This window comes from Manis javanica, chromosome 7 (assembly GCF_040802235.1).
Source record: "Manis javanica isolate MJ-LG chromosome 7, MJ_LKY, whole genome shotgun sequence".
In the NCBI taxonomy this organism is placed as follows: domain Eukaryota; kingdom Metazoa; phylum Chordata; class Mammalia; order Pholidota; family Manidae; genus Manis; species Manis javanica.
Genome location: NC_133162.1, coordinates 107813203 through 107830309, shown reverse-complemented (window position 1 = coordinate 107830309; position 17107 = coordinate 107813203).

The following is a 17107-nucleotide window of genomic DNA, read 5'->3' as shown; positions in this document are numbered from 1 at the left end:
TCCCCAAAATGTGCCAAGAGCTTAAGTCAAACTCTACCAAACTTAATCTAACCCATTTATACTAGTAGCTCATATTCAACAAATACAATTTTTGTCTATTTTTTTTGATAGTTACAATAGAGGTGTCAGTCTCTTGAGTAATTTTCCATTTTCTACAAATCTTTTTGAAGACATTAAGCAAAGGAGGTTGCAAATCTGACTCACTAATAACTTATCTGTAGCCTTTTTCTAAGAAGAGAATGAAGATTCCAGACAGAAGAAATGTTTTAAAAGCAGAAAAGATGAATATTGCAGTGCCTTTAATGACACTAAGTCTCTGGCAGCCAATGTTTGTGTTAGACTATCTCCCCAGCTATTCCACCAATTTGCAGCAATTTTGAGATGGTCTAAAATCAATGAGCCCCATGTGGAAGAGGTATATTAGAAAAAATAGTGGTTTTGAAGTTAGATATAGACACAGATCCCCACCCTCTTCCTTGCAGTAGTCACCAGGAAAAAACCTTAACCTTTTTGAGCCCCAGTTTCATCAACCATAAAATTCATATGGTCTTGCCCACCTTGCATAGTTCTATAAGTTTGAAATTACAATGATACTGGAGATAGTTCTGGGCACAAAATGCTCCAAAAATACGAGTAGGTGTTTGATAACCTTACTCATGTTTAATAACTGTACTCGTGGAGTATATATGCCATTTTTCACTATATTTGGGTTTTACTTATTATACAGTTTCAATGCTGCTACTAGTTGAATTCATTTCCTACAGCTACTGTGACAAATCACCACAAACTGGGTAACTTACAACAATAAAAATTATTGTCTCCCAGTTTCTGGAGGCCAGAAAGTCTCAAATGAGGACACTGGCAGGGCTGTGCCCTCTCTGAAGGCTCCAAGGGAGAGCCCTTCCTGGCCGCTTCCAGCCTCTGCTGGCTCTTCGTGTTCCTTGGCTGAGGCTGCATAGCTCCAATCTCCATCTGTCTTCATATGACCTCCTTCTCTTTGTCTTGTCCTGTTTTGCCTGTTGTCATTAGATTTAAGGTGCACCCAGATAATCCAGGATGATGTCTTCTTGATATCTTTAACCTGCTTATATCTGCAAAAACCCTTTTTCCAAATAAGGTCACACTCACAGGGTCTGGAGATTAAGGCATGGATATATCTTTGGGAGACCACTGTTCAGCCCACTACACTAGAATATACATGGTGAGCCAACTTAAAAAGATAAATTCCCTTAGTTGAACAGGATGGAGTCAAAGCCTTCAATGAAACTAGGACCGGAGTGGTTTCATAAAAGTTTATGGAGGTCATGAGATAATAATGAAAAGTTAGGCAGGAAGATAGAAGAGAATTAATTCAGGCAAGATTGTCCATGCTTGTGATAAACCTAAGTGAAAGGACTTTTACTGGACATTAATAGTAAATAGCTATGTAAAATATTCCATTTTCTGAGTAGAGCCATGACTGTTTTGATATTACCGTCCAACTCCTCCCCTGCTTACCTGCAGCAAGCCCAGTCTTCCTAGAACCTCCCTGGCTGAGATGTTGCTGAAAACCGCAAAGTAGGAGAGAGGGCATGGCAGCTGACTAACAAAGTGAACGAGTCCTATAAATTTTAAAAAGTGCTAGTTAGGCAGGTGGTCAGATCTCCCTTGAGATTGCTTTTAATGGAGAGATACCCAAGCAACCAGCAACAGGACTTCATAAATGTTGGCCTTCATTATACTTCCTTGGGAAAAGCACTGTTGCATCTAGTATTTGTGAATGTTCTAGTATTGGGGAATGCTGTCTGTTTTGCCCCTGCGCTTTAGGTCCACATGTCCTCATCATTGCCATTGCCCCCTTTGTAGTAAAAGGAAGAAAAATTTTTTTTGTATTTGAATAGGCAGAAGAACATATTTCATCTGTGTTATTCATAGCTTAAATCCTTAGTAAGATAACCCAAGCCCTGCAGTTCTTGTCAGACCAGATGTTGGTAATGAGATTCTGGTATCAACTAACAAACTATCCAGACTCACTAACAGCCTCCAGCAATTTCAGTCTTGGTGGGGAGTCTCATACAATGTCCAGTCTCCCTACTTTCAAAGATCCTTTTTCCCTTTTTTGCAATCTCATCTCCAAACACAATTCTTGTTCGTCCAACAATCTGTTATATTTCTGGATAAAGAGTTCTGAAGGGCAGAATTCCAACCCCTTTTGCCCAATTCTGCTTCAATCCCTAAGCAAAAAGGGATACAGAGAGAAAAGTTAAATGCCAATGTCCACCTAGCAGCTGAGCTCCAGACACAGCCCAGCCAAATGTCCTATTATTTGAGGATTTTGCACCTAAATTTTGGAATTGAAACTGTTTATATCTTCCCTTTATATCATTCCTGCCTTCCCACACTGTTTGTAGATTCCTTGGAAAAAATACACATCTAAGTGAACTATGCTTAAATACAAGAGAAGTGTAAGTGTTGATTATAGAGACAAAAAGAAGTACAAGGATCAATGACTGATGACCCATTAAGGAAGTGCACTCATGGGGAGAGTGTCAGAGACTAAATATACAGCCATCACTTGTCCCCTGAATGTTATCTTCTGGAGATCTCTGGCAACACTGAAGGGACTTGGGACAGATAATAATAAGCTGGGTTTTCATGACTGATATAGTATAAGGGGGAAAAGTATGAACTTTGGAATCAAAGGTACCTAATTAGAATTGTAATCTACTGTTTTTCAGCTTTGTTTTCTTCAACAAGTTCCTAAGCTTTTCTTGATCATTTGCACCATTGTCAATTAAAAATTTAACACCTAGCTCAAAGTATTGCAGGCAAGATTAAGTGAGGATTGAGATCTTTGAGTTTCAGCATAAAAATTCAGTATCTTATTACTTGATGTAAAATTTAATAATTTACAGATTAGCTGCCCCTGGTGTATTTAACTGATAACATCTTTGTTACTGGACCCACCTCTTTCCCTTGTCCTCTTGTGATTCTCTGGCTTGCCATAAACTTTGCTTCTTGGTAAGTTACTTTATGGGTACTAGAGATTTAAATGAAATGACATTTTCAGAAATTTCTCTTTAAATAAATACACAAAATCCATATTCTTCTCTTTCATTTGCCTTTCAAAATAAACCAATATAGATAGAACTTCTTGACACACTTAAATGCTCGTTTGAGATCACTCAACTCATTTGCATGGATGACCTCTACTTGAACTCATTTCTCTGGAAATAAAAGTTTAGTGCACTACTAATTCAACTTAGAAAGTAATTGGAAGACTTCAGCAAATGAGGAAAATTCTAATTTTATAGGGACTGGAGACTTAATTCAAATGAAAAAAGCTTCATTGATGACATGAGTTAATTGTGCAGTTAACATGAAATAACCTTACCTAGCATTGTGAAGACTCTAAAAAACATCAGTTTGCAGGTATTGATGATTAAAAGATTCTTTAACAGAAAATTGCATTTCTTGAATTTTCTCCATGTTGTATATTAAAGGAAACAGTCAGTGGTCACTATAGAGTCTAATACTTTCTATAAGACCATACAGTAGAACTCTATTATAACCCCATAATCTAGCCATAAAGATAGGGTATCTTAAGATTCCAAGATATCATATTCTCTCTTTTGTGGAATCCTCATCTTCTACCTCTAAATGTTGGAGCTCTCAGGGCTCAGTCCTAGACCCTCTCATCTAGTTACATACCTGCTTGGAGATTGCATCCATTTCTCTGGCTATTAATACCACTTATATACTACAGATGCCAAAATGCTACTCCATCTCTCTGAGGTTGAGTCATGTATCAACCTGCCTACTTAACATCACCATCCGGGTGCCTCATAGTCATGTCAAAGTAACATGCTCAAATTCTCTCAGGTAGGATTTCATAGAAGAAAAGAATCAGGCAGAGATTCTCAAGTGATCTATTATACTGATATTGGCTTGGTGATAGTCAAGTGACTTATTTGGTGAGTGCTTTAGGAGAAGAAAAAAGTGAGTGAACTGGGGAAAAGAATTAAGTAGACTAGTTTCAGTTTGGTCCCACAGGGAAGCTCTGGAGTGCAAATTGTATACAATTTGGTCTTACCTTGAGGCAAGGAGGCTGGACTTTTATATCCACGTCAGGTTTCTGGGTACCCAGGAGTGGGAAGTTGAAGGACATAACTTTCCAAGCACTGAGCCTATTGTTTTATGGGGAAAATTCTCCAGAGAATGTGGTAGCTGTGAGCAGTTAGCATCTAACATTCATAACAGTTGGAAAATGGGTGTATATACCAACAGAGAGGGTAATAACAGGGCACCAACAACATCCACTAAAGATTCTTAATTGACCCATTCAGTATATGGCACAAATTTTGTACATAGTTTATATCTGAAACCCATCCCTGTCTCTCCAACTCCCCTTCCAATCCTTAGGCTAAGTTCCCATCATGTCATATCTACACTAGTAAAATGCTTTCAGCAGGGGCCCCTATGTCAACCCTTACTCATCAACAAAATGCTGTCCTCCAAGAAACCAGAGTAGTTTCCTTTTTTTAAATGCAGGTTTAATCACCTTCAAGTCCTCTAATAGTCTATTATTGCCTTTACAACTAATTTCAAACTCAAGGCCAAGATCTAAAACGCACTGCAGAAACAGGCCTCTGCCTCCAATGCCAGCCCCACCAGAGGCCACGTGGCTCTGATATGTCTGATGCTGTGCTTTCACCCACAGCCAGCTCATCAGAAGCCTGTGCCCCGTGGCCCTCACTCCTGCTGTGTTCTCTAGTGAGAGTGCTCCATCAGGTCCCCCTGGGTGGCTCCTCCCCATCACTCCGGCCTCAGTTTCACAGACACTGCCCGAGAGAGGCCTCCCCTCACCTGCCTAGCTCTTTCACAGCACTCCTCACAGTCTGGAAGGTTATTTGTCTCTAAATACCTGACTATTAAATGAGATGGATTTGGTGTATAAAAGCAGAAAATGACTGACTATTAACCTTGATCTCTTGACTCATTATCCTCTATAGTAGATAAACCTGTAGCTGCTTCTGTTCCTCTCAGGTATTAAAATTCCAATTCAGTGAAACATGTACACTTTTATTTCTTTGATTTACACTAGTTACAGCTTTTTGGCTCCCCAGCTGAGGCCTGCCTCAGGATGGAAGGACTACATTGGATGAAGAGGGCAAAGTCAGCTTCTTTACTATTTCTCTGAGTTTACATTACCTTCCTGCCCCCACCCAACTGGGTAGGATCCCTGTGTCTTCTTCAGAATTGGAGCAAAGGCCGAGTTGGGTGATGCAAAACAGTACTTACTTCACTTGGGGTGTGGTAACCAGGTGTCGGGCCTTCTGTGTGTTGCAGGCCTGCCTGCTGATGCTTTTTCAAGTTGGGGACTCCCCATCTGCAGTTTTATGACAGTCAGTACCTTAGAGGCTGGTTAATTATACCTCCTTCACCCTCTCTCTTCTTGGGGCCTACTCCCCCAAACAATGTTGCCTCACTTCTTTGAGCAGTCCCTATTTGAGAGAACCCAAATGCAGATCCCTGCTTCAGAGACTGTGTCTGGAGCAGGGAAAATAATTCAGCTTTGCACTGCCAAATACAAGATATGCAAGACTGTCTCAGTCCATTCAGGCTGCTATAACAAAACTGTCCTAAGTTGGATGGTTTATAAACAACAAACTTATTTCTCAATTTTGGATGCTGCAGAGTCCAAAGGGATGGTGCTGACAGATTTGTTGTCTGCTGAAAGCCCTTGTCCTCATTGATGACCATCTTCTCACTGTAACCTCACATGGTAGAAGAGGCACGAGAGCCCTCTGAGAACTCTTTTTGTAAGGGCAGTAACCCTGTTCATGAGGTCTTCACCCTCAAGACCAAATTGCCTGTCCAAATACCTCTCCACCAAATACCACATTGGTGATTAGGTTTCAAGATATAAATTTGGGGAAGGCACACCAAACCCTAACAAAGACTTTCCAGTGAAACCTGCTACCAGAGGTTACTCAAGGTCATCTAGAGGCCTTCAGCCACGAGTAGTAAGATGACAGACCCTATGTCTTGCACACTTCTGCTTTCTGAGATGACACTTTTTGAGGTTGAAGCAGTCTGCTTCCTTGTACCCAGGGCTGCTTGCTGACAGCACCCTGTCCATCACTCCTTACTCCCAGCTCTCTCTTGTATCTGTTCCTCATTGCCAGTAGGTGAGTGTTGGCAGAATCCATCTATTCAGTTTTATTGCACAGGCAGCACAAAATATCTAACCTTTGGATTTAGACTGTATTACACATACTGTTCTCAGGTTTAGGGCTTCAGGTAAAACTCCAAGATGGAGAGAGCCCCATTTAACACCCTGTTATTTTTTCCCTTTTTTCTGTAACGAACACTAGAATATACACTATGAAAGCTGGTATCTTGTTCTTCTGGTTCTCTGATGAGTGCCCAGCTCCTAGCCCAGTTCCCTGCACATAGTCTGTGCTTAGTAAATATTTGCTGAGTAAATTAATAGTGTTATGTATACAAACATTTTTTGCTTAGTTAATTTATTTATAAAATTTGTTTAAAATTTAACTCTTAATGTAAGGGAGATGAGAGAAAAAATTATGCAGCAGATAAAAGAGTAGGGGACTGATGTTTAGATTACAAATTTTAGGATTTGAAGAGTCTCAGAAATCAGTCAGTATCAGGGATTTAAAAGCCCTCACTGTTTCTCCATGGTCTTTTATTTAAAATGTAGTATTTAAACTATTTAGTACTTTTCTTCTACTCCAGTTCTTGATGACTTCTTTCCAAGTCGTTCATCTCCACACCTGTTCTCTCCAGAAAAGCTATTCAACACGAAGTGGTCTGTCTGTGTACTCTACAAGGTAAGCGGCCCTGGCTCTCACCAAGCAGGTATCAATCTCACCAATACTGCCTGCTTCAGCTACTCCTGCCTGCCTTCCAGGAATTCAGAGAGACAAAACAATAGCTCTGTCTCTATGTGAGACAGAAAGAAGTACCTGGACACATTTCTCTATTACTGGATGATTGACACAACATAGCTATTGTAATAGTGATCATTATGGTAAGTTAGCAAGCCATCCTGCCAGTGTCTTTTATGTCATGAAAGTAATGAACCTCCTTTTATCACCACTTTCCTTTGTCAACACATATTGTTTCTCTAGCTAAATAAGCAAATGAGTGTATATCTTCATGACTGGAGTGAGCAATAAATTTTGCAATGTTTGAAAGGAAGGGGTGTCTGTCAAGAAGAACTGAGGGTGGTCTCCATCCTGGGAGCTCAGCAACTCGATGAAAGGTATCTACCATCCCTGAGAGGCTACTTATATGTCAGGTGATTTCACCAGGGTTGGTACAGGCAAAATGCTGTGATTGGGCACTTGGAAGAAAGTCAAGAAGAAAAAGAAGTTTAAGGAAAATCTAATAAATCACACACACACACACACATACAAGTATTTGATGAGGGCAAAGACAAAGTCCAGTTCTGAATTTTTTCCCAAGTTTCTCTAAAACTAGTCGAAAGAAAAAGAGAGATAAGGGAAAAATTATTTCAAAGGACATCTGTGGAAACAGTCAAATTTATTATCAAAGTAAGTAAATATTGGGTATTTCTTGGGACTGGCAAGATCTGAAAGAAAGGAAAGAAATCGCTGCTCTTCCATGACAAATGGAGTGTCCAGACAGTAGCAATGAAGTCCTGAGAGTTCTGGTGCAATATCTAGAAGCAAAGGAGCCCAGCAGTTCTGGAATAAGCACAGATACAGTCTTTTTTTCTATGAAAAATATGTGGTAACTATGAATGTTTACTCTTTATGTATGGAACCTTATTTTGTTTTCACAATTAACTTTAAGTCACAAATCCTTCTAACGAACATCTAGCATCTGCCTGGAGCTTGATTGCCTGGGTCTGTACCCTGGTTCTATCCGATACCTCTGATCGATGCCCATATGGCATATTTGTGCACATCTGAAAAAGGTGCACTTTTCTCAAAATGCTTACTTCCATCTGTCAAAAAAAGTATCATAATACACTGATTTTGATAGAATAAAACACTTTACTGCCATCTTCCGGAAAATTGTCCTATTCAATATAGAAGTTTACCATGACTATCACATTCCTTAGCTGGGACATCTTTTGTGGTATACAGATTTGGTATACAAATGTCACCTTTGTTCTGTTCTTTTTAGCTGTGTGAGTTTGTGCAATTATTGAACTTTTATCTGCTTCTGTAAATGATGCTAGTAATAGGGCTCTGGGGATTAAATTAGTTAATACATATAAAGTACTTAAGTACTTGGAAAATAGGAAATATTTAGTAAATATAAGTTATAATCATTATTACTGATGAGAATTAGGCAGCTTCCTCAAAGTATCCAAATGGTAAGAGGAGAAACTGAAATGTGAATCACATTTTGCATCAACATTCATCTCAATCTTACCCTTTCCTTCATGACAACTTCCGTTTGGGGGATATGGTCTGTATTCAAACATCAAAAGTTTTGCTTCATCAACACTGAGTTTTAACTGAATGGAAGACAGCTGTGTGATAATCTGTTACTACAAGGGTTGGTATAGACATATATTCTATTGTTTACCTTTAAATTTAAACAGTGGAAACCATTCCCTCCAGAAAACTAATTTGGTTCTGGTCAGTTTGAAGTTCCTTCCTGTTATCTAATTTCTTGTTAAAAGAGTGTCCCATACTAACTATCCATTTGGGACCAACTGTAATCATAGTCTCTAAAATATTGTATTTCAGAACTACATTATTTAATAGCCTTTTTAAGAATTTATGGATTCTTGAAAAATCAGAGTCCCAGTCTTGGAAGGATGTTTGCAAACAGCTGTGGTCCTTAGGAGGGGTTGGGAAACCAATGTCCATGTTCCAGACCGGATCTGTCACCTGACATGCCCCCAGAGGCAGAGGAGGAAGCCCTGGGGGACCTGCAGCAGCCTCCGCCCATGGGAGGCTCTTCTCCCGTCATTCCTCCTCCTCACGGGGTTTCTGCCAGCTCCCTTCTGACAAAAGCCCCTGACTCACCCCAACTAGTTAAGAATAAGCTTGGCTATACTTCATATCCAGAAGGTCCCTTTATACATCTGCAGATCTTCTGGAGCAATTAACTTCTGATAGGTAGAAATAAACAAAATCCCATCTTGTGTGGAATGATTTATTCCCTCAGATTTATTCCTCTACTTTCTCCTTGCTCTGCTCTGTATCACAAGAGGAGGGGAGACCATGAAAGTGGAAGACTGATTAACCCCATAGGCTGTGTTTTCCTATGCTACGTCCATAGGCACACACACACTCACTGTTGTGTTTGGCCAGGAAGGTACTGATAGAAGATTCAAGGTTTATGGGAAGAAGGGAGAAGCTGCCACTTCTCTGCCTTTGGCAGGATTTCCAACAGCAGCTGCCTCCCGTCTGTATGTCCAGCGAACCCTGCATGGCCTCCCTTGTCTCCAGCTTACACAAGGTGACTGCCTCCCCAAGGTCCAGTGACAGCCCTCCTCTCTTGTCCCTTCAGACTTGGGATTGTAGGGACCTCCTGCTGCTGCTCATCTCTGATTGCTTCCCTCTGTACTGGGCTTCACAGTATCCTCCCTGTACCTGATCTAACTTAGAAACCAGTTCCCTGTATTTGTTTAAATTCTTGGAGTGGTTTTTGTTTTCTTGGTTGGACCGTGACTGACAGAGGTTTTAGAAAACGACGAGATAGACTACAAACAAAATTTATAGGTAATGTATATGTTAAAATGGTGATTTATGTTAAGAGAATAATAATGATGGCAGTGAATAGTAAGTAGAGTCAAGCATAAACTCATGAATATGGTATGTTGAGGAGAGAGTAAAATGAAGAATGGAAATGTTGTGAGAAAGGATTCAGATTAAAAGTAAGATGTGGCTGGCTTCTCAATGCTGCATTTCAGGAAGGAAGGAGGTTAGTACTAAGCTAGCCTCAAAGTGGGAAACGATTGATTGCCCCAGGGCCTTAACACATCAGAACTACAAGCCTTCTTTCAGAGCACAGAACTGAGCTCCCCCTTGAAAACTGCTTTGTGCTCAGCAGGGAAGAATGGGCTCCTGTCACTAAGGAAGCAGGCAAGAGACCTTGTGATCCTCAGGAGAGGAGGTGGGACTGCAAACTTCAAAAGAGTTACTTGGCAGGTGTATTCACAGGGTGGGAGGCAGTTGTGCGGTAAAACATTACGGACAAGGGTTTCATTCAGTCATTCTCTAACTATTAGTGAATCCCCAGCATGTTCCATGCTACTTTAGGTACTGGGACTAGAGCAGGGAGCAAATAAAAATTATATGTCTTGGGGGCAGAGCCAAGATGGTGGCGTGAGTAGGACAGTGGGAATCTCCTCCCAAAAACATATATATTTTTGAAAATACAACAAATACGACTAATCCTAAAAGAGAGACCAGAAGACACAGGACAACAGCCAGACTACATCCACACCTGCGAGAACCCAGCGCCTAGTGAAAGGGGTAAGATACAAGCTCTGGCCCAGCGGGACCGGAGCACCCCTCACCCCAGCTCCTGCCAGGAGGAGAGGAGTCGGAGCGGGCTGGGAGAGGGAGCCCAGGACTGCTAAACACCCAGAGCTAGCCATCCGCACCAGAGCGCAGACACAGTGCATGCGTGGAGGGCTGGAAACTAGCCCTCTGAGCGGGTCCCAAAGCTGATGCCCCTGTGACAAAGAAAAGCGAGTGCTTTTTGAAAGTCTTAAAGGAACAGGGACGTAACAGCTGGACAGAAACAACCCAGGTCACAGTCCAGCAGCTGGAAATTCCAGGGAAACCAGGGCACACTAACCCCCTGGGCAACAGCTCTGAGACCCCTCATGGAGGTAAACAGCCAAACAGCCCCCCATCCATTACCCCTCTGGGGTGCGGCCATAGCAGAGAAGCAGCCTGAGACTGGTCACTCCCTCAGAAAGGGAGCTTCCTCAATATCAGCCGGGCAAGACACAAACACCCAGTCTACATGCAATTGCCCAACACAAGCCACTAGGGGTCGCAGTTGTCCCAGTAAAGAAAGGCCAGTAGCAAGTGAAAAGTTTGGCCCTCCCAGACGACAGTCAATAGCACCTGTCAACATAAAAAGGCAAAAAAATATGATCCAGACAAGACTAACCCAGACAGCTTTGGCATCTGCTACATCTTCCCCTGAGAAGGAACCTGAGGAGATAGATTTAGCCAGTCTTCCTGAAAAAGAATTCAAAACAAAAGTCATAACCATGCTGATGGACTTGCAGAGAAATATGCAAGAACTAAGGAAGGAGAATACAGAAATAAAACAAGCTCTGGAAGGACTTCAAAACAGAATGGACGAGATGCAAGAGACCATTAATGGACTAGAAAACGGAGAACAGGAATGCAGAGAAGCTGATGCAGAGAGAGATAAAAGGATCTCCAGGAATGAAAGAATTCTAAGAGAGCTGAGTGACCAATCGAAATGGAACAATATCCGCATTATAGGGGAATCAGAAGAAAGAGAAAAAGGGATAGAAAGTGTCTTTGAAGAAATAATTGCTGAAAACTTCCCCAAACTAGGGGAGGAAATGGCCTCTCAGAACACAGAAGTACACAGAACTCCCATGACAAGTGATCCAAGGAGGGCAACACCAACAAACATAATAAATAAAATGGCAAAAATCAAAGACAAGGACAAAGTATTAAAGGCAGCCAGAGAGAAAAAAAAGGTTACCTACAAAGGAAAACCCATCAGGCTATCATCAGACATCTCAATAGAAACCCTACAGGCCAGAAGAGAATGGCATGATATATTTAATGCAATGAAACAGAAGGGCCTCGAACCAAGACTACTGTATCCAGCACGAATATCATTTAAATATGAAGGAGGGATTAAACAATTCCCAGACAAGCAAAAGTTGAGGGAATTTGCCTTCCCACAAACCACCTCTTCAGGGCATCTTACAGGGACTACTCTAGATGGGAGCACTCTTAAAAAGAGCAGAGAACAAAACATGAAGAAGGGAGGAGGAGGAGTAAGAAGGGAGAGAAATAAAGAATCATCAGGCCATGTGTATAATAGCTCAACAAGCAAATTAAGTTAGACAGTACGATAGTAAAGAAGTGAACCCTGAACCTTTGGTAACCACTAACTTAAAGCCTGCAATGGCAATAAGTTCATGCCTTTCAATAATCACCCTAAATGTAAATGGACTGAATGCACCAATCAAAAGACACAGAGAAATAGAATGGATAAAAAAGCAAGATCCACCCATATGCTGCTTACAAGAGACTCACCTCAAACCCAAAGACATGCACAGACTTAAAGTCAAGGGATGGAAAAAGAAATTTCAGGCAAACAACAAAGAGAAGAAAGCAGGTGTTGCAATTCTGGTATCAGACAAAACAGACTTCAAAATAAAGAAAGTAACAAAAGACAAAGAAGGACATTACATAATGATAAAGGGCTCAGTCCAACAAGAGGATATAACCATTATAAATATATATGCACCCAATACAGGAGCACCAAAATACCTGAAACAAATATTAACAGAACTAAAGGAGGAAATAGAATGCAATGCATTCATTCTAGGAGACTTCAATACACCACTCACTGCAAAGGACAGATCCACCAGACAGAAAATAAGTAAGGACACACAGGCACTGAACAACACACTAGAACAGATGGACCTAATAGACATCTACAGAACTCTACATCCAAAAGCAACAGGATACACATTCTTCTCAAGTGCACATGGAACATTCTCCAGAATAGACCACATACTAGGCCACAAAAAGAGCCTCAGTAAATTCCAAAAGATTGAAATCCTACCAACCAACTTTTCAGACCACAAAGGCATAAAACTACAAATAAACTGTACAAAGAAAGCAAAAAGGCTCACAAACACATGGAGGCTTAACAACACGCTTCTAAATAATCAATGAATCAATGACCAAATCAAAATGGAGATCCAGCAATTTATGGTAACAAATGACAACAACAACACAAAGCCCCAACTACTGTGGGACACAGCAAAAGCAGTCTTAAGAGGAAAGTATATAGCAATCCAGGCATATTTCAAGAAGGAAGAACAATCCCAAATGAATGGTCTAATGTCACAATCATCGAAATTGGAAAAACAAGAACAAATGAGGCCTAAGGTCAGCAGAAGGAGGGACATAATAAAGATAAGAGAAGAAATAAATAAAATTGAGAAGAATAAAACAAAAGCAAAAATCAATGAAACCAAGAGCTGGTTCTTTGAGAAAATAAACAAAATAGAAAAGCCTCTAGCCAGACTTATTAAGAGGAAAAGAGAGTCAACACAAATCATCAGTATCAGAAATGAGAAAGGAAAATCACAACGGACCCCACAGAAATACAAAGAATTATTAGAGAGTAGTATGAAAACCTATATGCTAACAAGCTGGGAAACCTAGGAGAAATGGACAACTTCCTAGAAAAATACAACCTTCCAAGACTGACCCAGAAAGAAACAGAAAATCTAAACAGACCAATTACCAGCAACAAAATTGAAGTGGTAATCAAGAAACTACCAAAGAACAAAACCCCCGGGCCACATGGATTTACCTCAGAATTTTATCAGACATACAGGGAAGACATAATACCCATTCTCCTTAATGTTTTCAAAAAAATAGAAGAGGAGGGAGTACTACCAAACTCATTCTATGAAGCCAACATCACCCTAATACCAAAACCAGGCAAAGACCCCACCAAAAAAGAAAACTACAGACCAATATCCCTGATGAACGTAGATGCAAAAATACTCAACAAAATATTAGCAAACCGAATTCAAAAACACATCAAAAGGATCGTACACCATGACTAAGTGGGATTCATCCCAGGGATGTAAGGATGGTACAACATTCGAAAATCCATCAACATCATCCACCACATCAACAAAAAGAATGACAAAAACCACATGATCATCTCCATAGATGCTGAAAAAGCATTTGACAAAATTCAACATCCATTCATGATAAAAACTCTCAGCAAAATGGGAATAGAGGGCAAGTACCTCAACATAATAAAGGCCATATATCATAAACCCACAGCCAACATTATACTGAACAGCGAGAAGCTGAAAGCTTTTCCTCTGAGATCGGGAACTAGACAGGGATGCCCACTCTCCCCACTGTTATTTAACATAGTACTGGAAGTCCTAGCCACGGCAATCAGACAAAAGAAAGAAATACAAGGAATCGAGATTGGTAAAGAAGTTAAACTGTCACTATTTGCAGATGACATGATACTGTCACTATTTGCAGATGTACATAAAAAACCCTAAAGACTCCACTCCAAAACTACTAGAACTGATAGTGGAATACAGCAAAGTTGCAGGATACAAAATTAACACACAAAAATCTGTAGCTTTCCTATACACTAACAATGAACCAATAGAAAGAGAAATCAGGAAAACAATTCCATTCACAATTGCATCAAAAAGTATAAAATACCTAGGAATAAACCTAAGCAAAGAAGTGAAAGACCTATACCCTGAAAACTACAAGTCACTCTTCAGAGAATTTAAAGGGGAGACTAACAAATGGAAACTCATCCCGTGCTCGTGGCTAGGAAGAATTAATATCGCCAAAATGGCCATCCTGCACAAAGCAATATGCAGATTTGATGCAATCCCTATCAAATTACCAGGAACATTCTTCAATTAACTGGAACAAATAATTCAAAAATTCATATGGAAACACCAAAGACCCCAAATAGCCAAAGCAATCCTGAGAAAGAAGAATAAAGTAGGGGGGATCTCACTCCCCAACTTCAAGCTCTACTACAAAGCCATAGTAATCAAGACAATTTGGTACTGGCACAAGAACAGAGCCACAGACCAGTGGAACAGACTAGAGACTCCAGACATTAACCTGAATATATATGGCCAATTAATATTTGATAAAGGAGCCATGGACATACAATGGCGAAATGACAGTCTCTTCAACAGATGTTGCTGGCAGAACTGGACAGCTATATGTAGGAGAATGAAACTGGACCATTGTCTAATCCCATATACAAAAGTAAATTCAAAATGGATCAAAGACCTGAATGTAAGTGATGAAACTATTAAACTCATGGAAAAAAACATAGGGAAAAACCTCTTAGACATAAACATGAGTGACCTCTTCTTGAACATATCTCCCCGGGCAAGGAAAACAACAGCAAAAATGAACAAGTGGGACTATATTAAGCTCAAAAGCTTCTGTACAGCAAAAGACACCATCAATAGAACAAAAAGGGACCCTACAGTGTGGGAGAATATATTTGAAAATGACACATCTGATAAAGGCTTGACGTCCAGAATATATAAAGAGCTCACACGCCTCAACAAACAAAAAACAAATAACCCAGTTAAAAAATGGGCAGAGGAACTGAACAGACAGTTCTCTAAAAAAGAAATACAGATGGCCAACAGACACATGAAAAGATGCTCCACATTGCTAATTATCAGAGAAATGCAAATTAAAACTACAATGAGGTATCACCTCACACCAGTAAGGATAGCTGCCATCCAAAAGATAAACAACAACAAATGTTGGTGAGGCTGTGGAGAAAGGGGAACCCTTCTGCACTGCTGGTGGGAATGTAAATTAGTTCAACCATTGTGGAAAGCAGTTTGGAGGTTCATCAAAATGCTCAAAACAGACCTACCATTTGACCCAGGAATTCCACTCCTAGGAATTTACCCTAAGAACGCAGCAATCAAGTTTGAGAAAGACAGATGCACTCCTATGTTTATCGCAGCACTATTTACAATAGCCAAGAATTGGAAGCAACCTAAATGTCCATCGGTAGATGAATGGATAAAGAAGATGTGGTACATATACACAATGGAATACTACTCAGCCATAAGAAGTGGAAAAATCCAACCATTTGCAGCAACATGGATGGAGCTGGAGAGTATTATGCTCAGTGAAATAAGCCAAGCGGAGAAAGAGAAATACCAAATGATTTCACTCATCTGAGGAGTATAAGAACAAAGGAAAAACTGAAGGCACAAAACAGCAGCGGAATTACAGAACCCAAAAATGGACTAACAGGTACCAAAGGGAAAGGAACTGGGGAGGATGGGTGGGCAGGGAGGGATAAGGGGGGGGAAGAAGAAGGGGGTATTAAGATTAGCATGCATGGGGGGGAGAGAGAAAGGGGAGGGTGGGCTGCACAACACAGAGAGGACAAGTAGGGATTCTACAACATTTTGCTAAGCTGATGGACAGTAACCGTAATGTGGTTGTTAGGGGGGACCTGATATAGGGGAGAGCATAGTAAACATAGTACTCTTCATGTAAGTGTAGATTAAAGATAAGAAAAAAAAGAAAGAAAGAAAGAAAAGGGGGATTACTCCTTGATAGGATAAAACTATTGGTAAATCAAAGATCAACGCATGCTTTAAATATCCTTAATGTTGATCACTTAAAGGGTGTCAGATGATCAGCTATGGAGGTACTCTTTTCTGATCATATTCCTTTCTCTTAATAAAAAAAAAAAAAAAAAAGCAATCCCTGTGTGCTGACCTCCAATGAGTTCTGCACAGTGGTATAGAGGGCATGTCAAAGTGTGGGCAAAGGGTCTGTTTGTTTCTATGCAGAAGATCAAGGCCTAGCTTGGATACCCAGAAAATGAACTAAGATACGATATGAGGAGGAGCTTCTGGCATAAGCACTCTCTGGAGGACTCGTGCCGGGGGATGATCATCAAAAAGCCTCCACAGGGATCCGGGCGATGCTGCGGTCGTGGCTGCGTCCACCCCACCGTTTCCTGGACTTGCCATTGGAATGAGGAGGGAGATGTCTAGGCTGGCATGTGCATACAGTGAGACAACGAATTTGACCGGATCTGTACTGTTGGAACTCAACCAGGAGTTGGGAGGGGTGCAAGGTGTAGCACTCCAAAATCTTATGCCTACAGACTATCTACAGTTAAAAGGACATATGGGAGGTGAACAGATCCCAGAAATGGGCTGCTTTAATTTGTCTGATTTCTCTCAGACTGTTCAAGCACAGTTGGACAATATCCATCATATCATAGACAAATTTTCACAAATGCCTAGGATGCCTAAATGGTTTTCTTGGCTTCACTGGAGATGGATGGTAATTATAGATTTGCTTTGTTTATGTCACCGTAT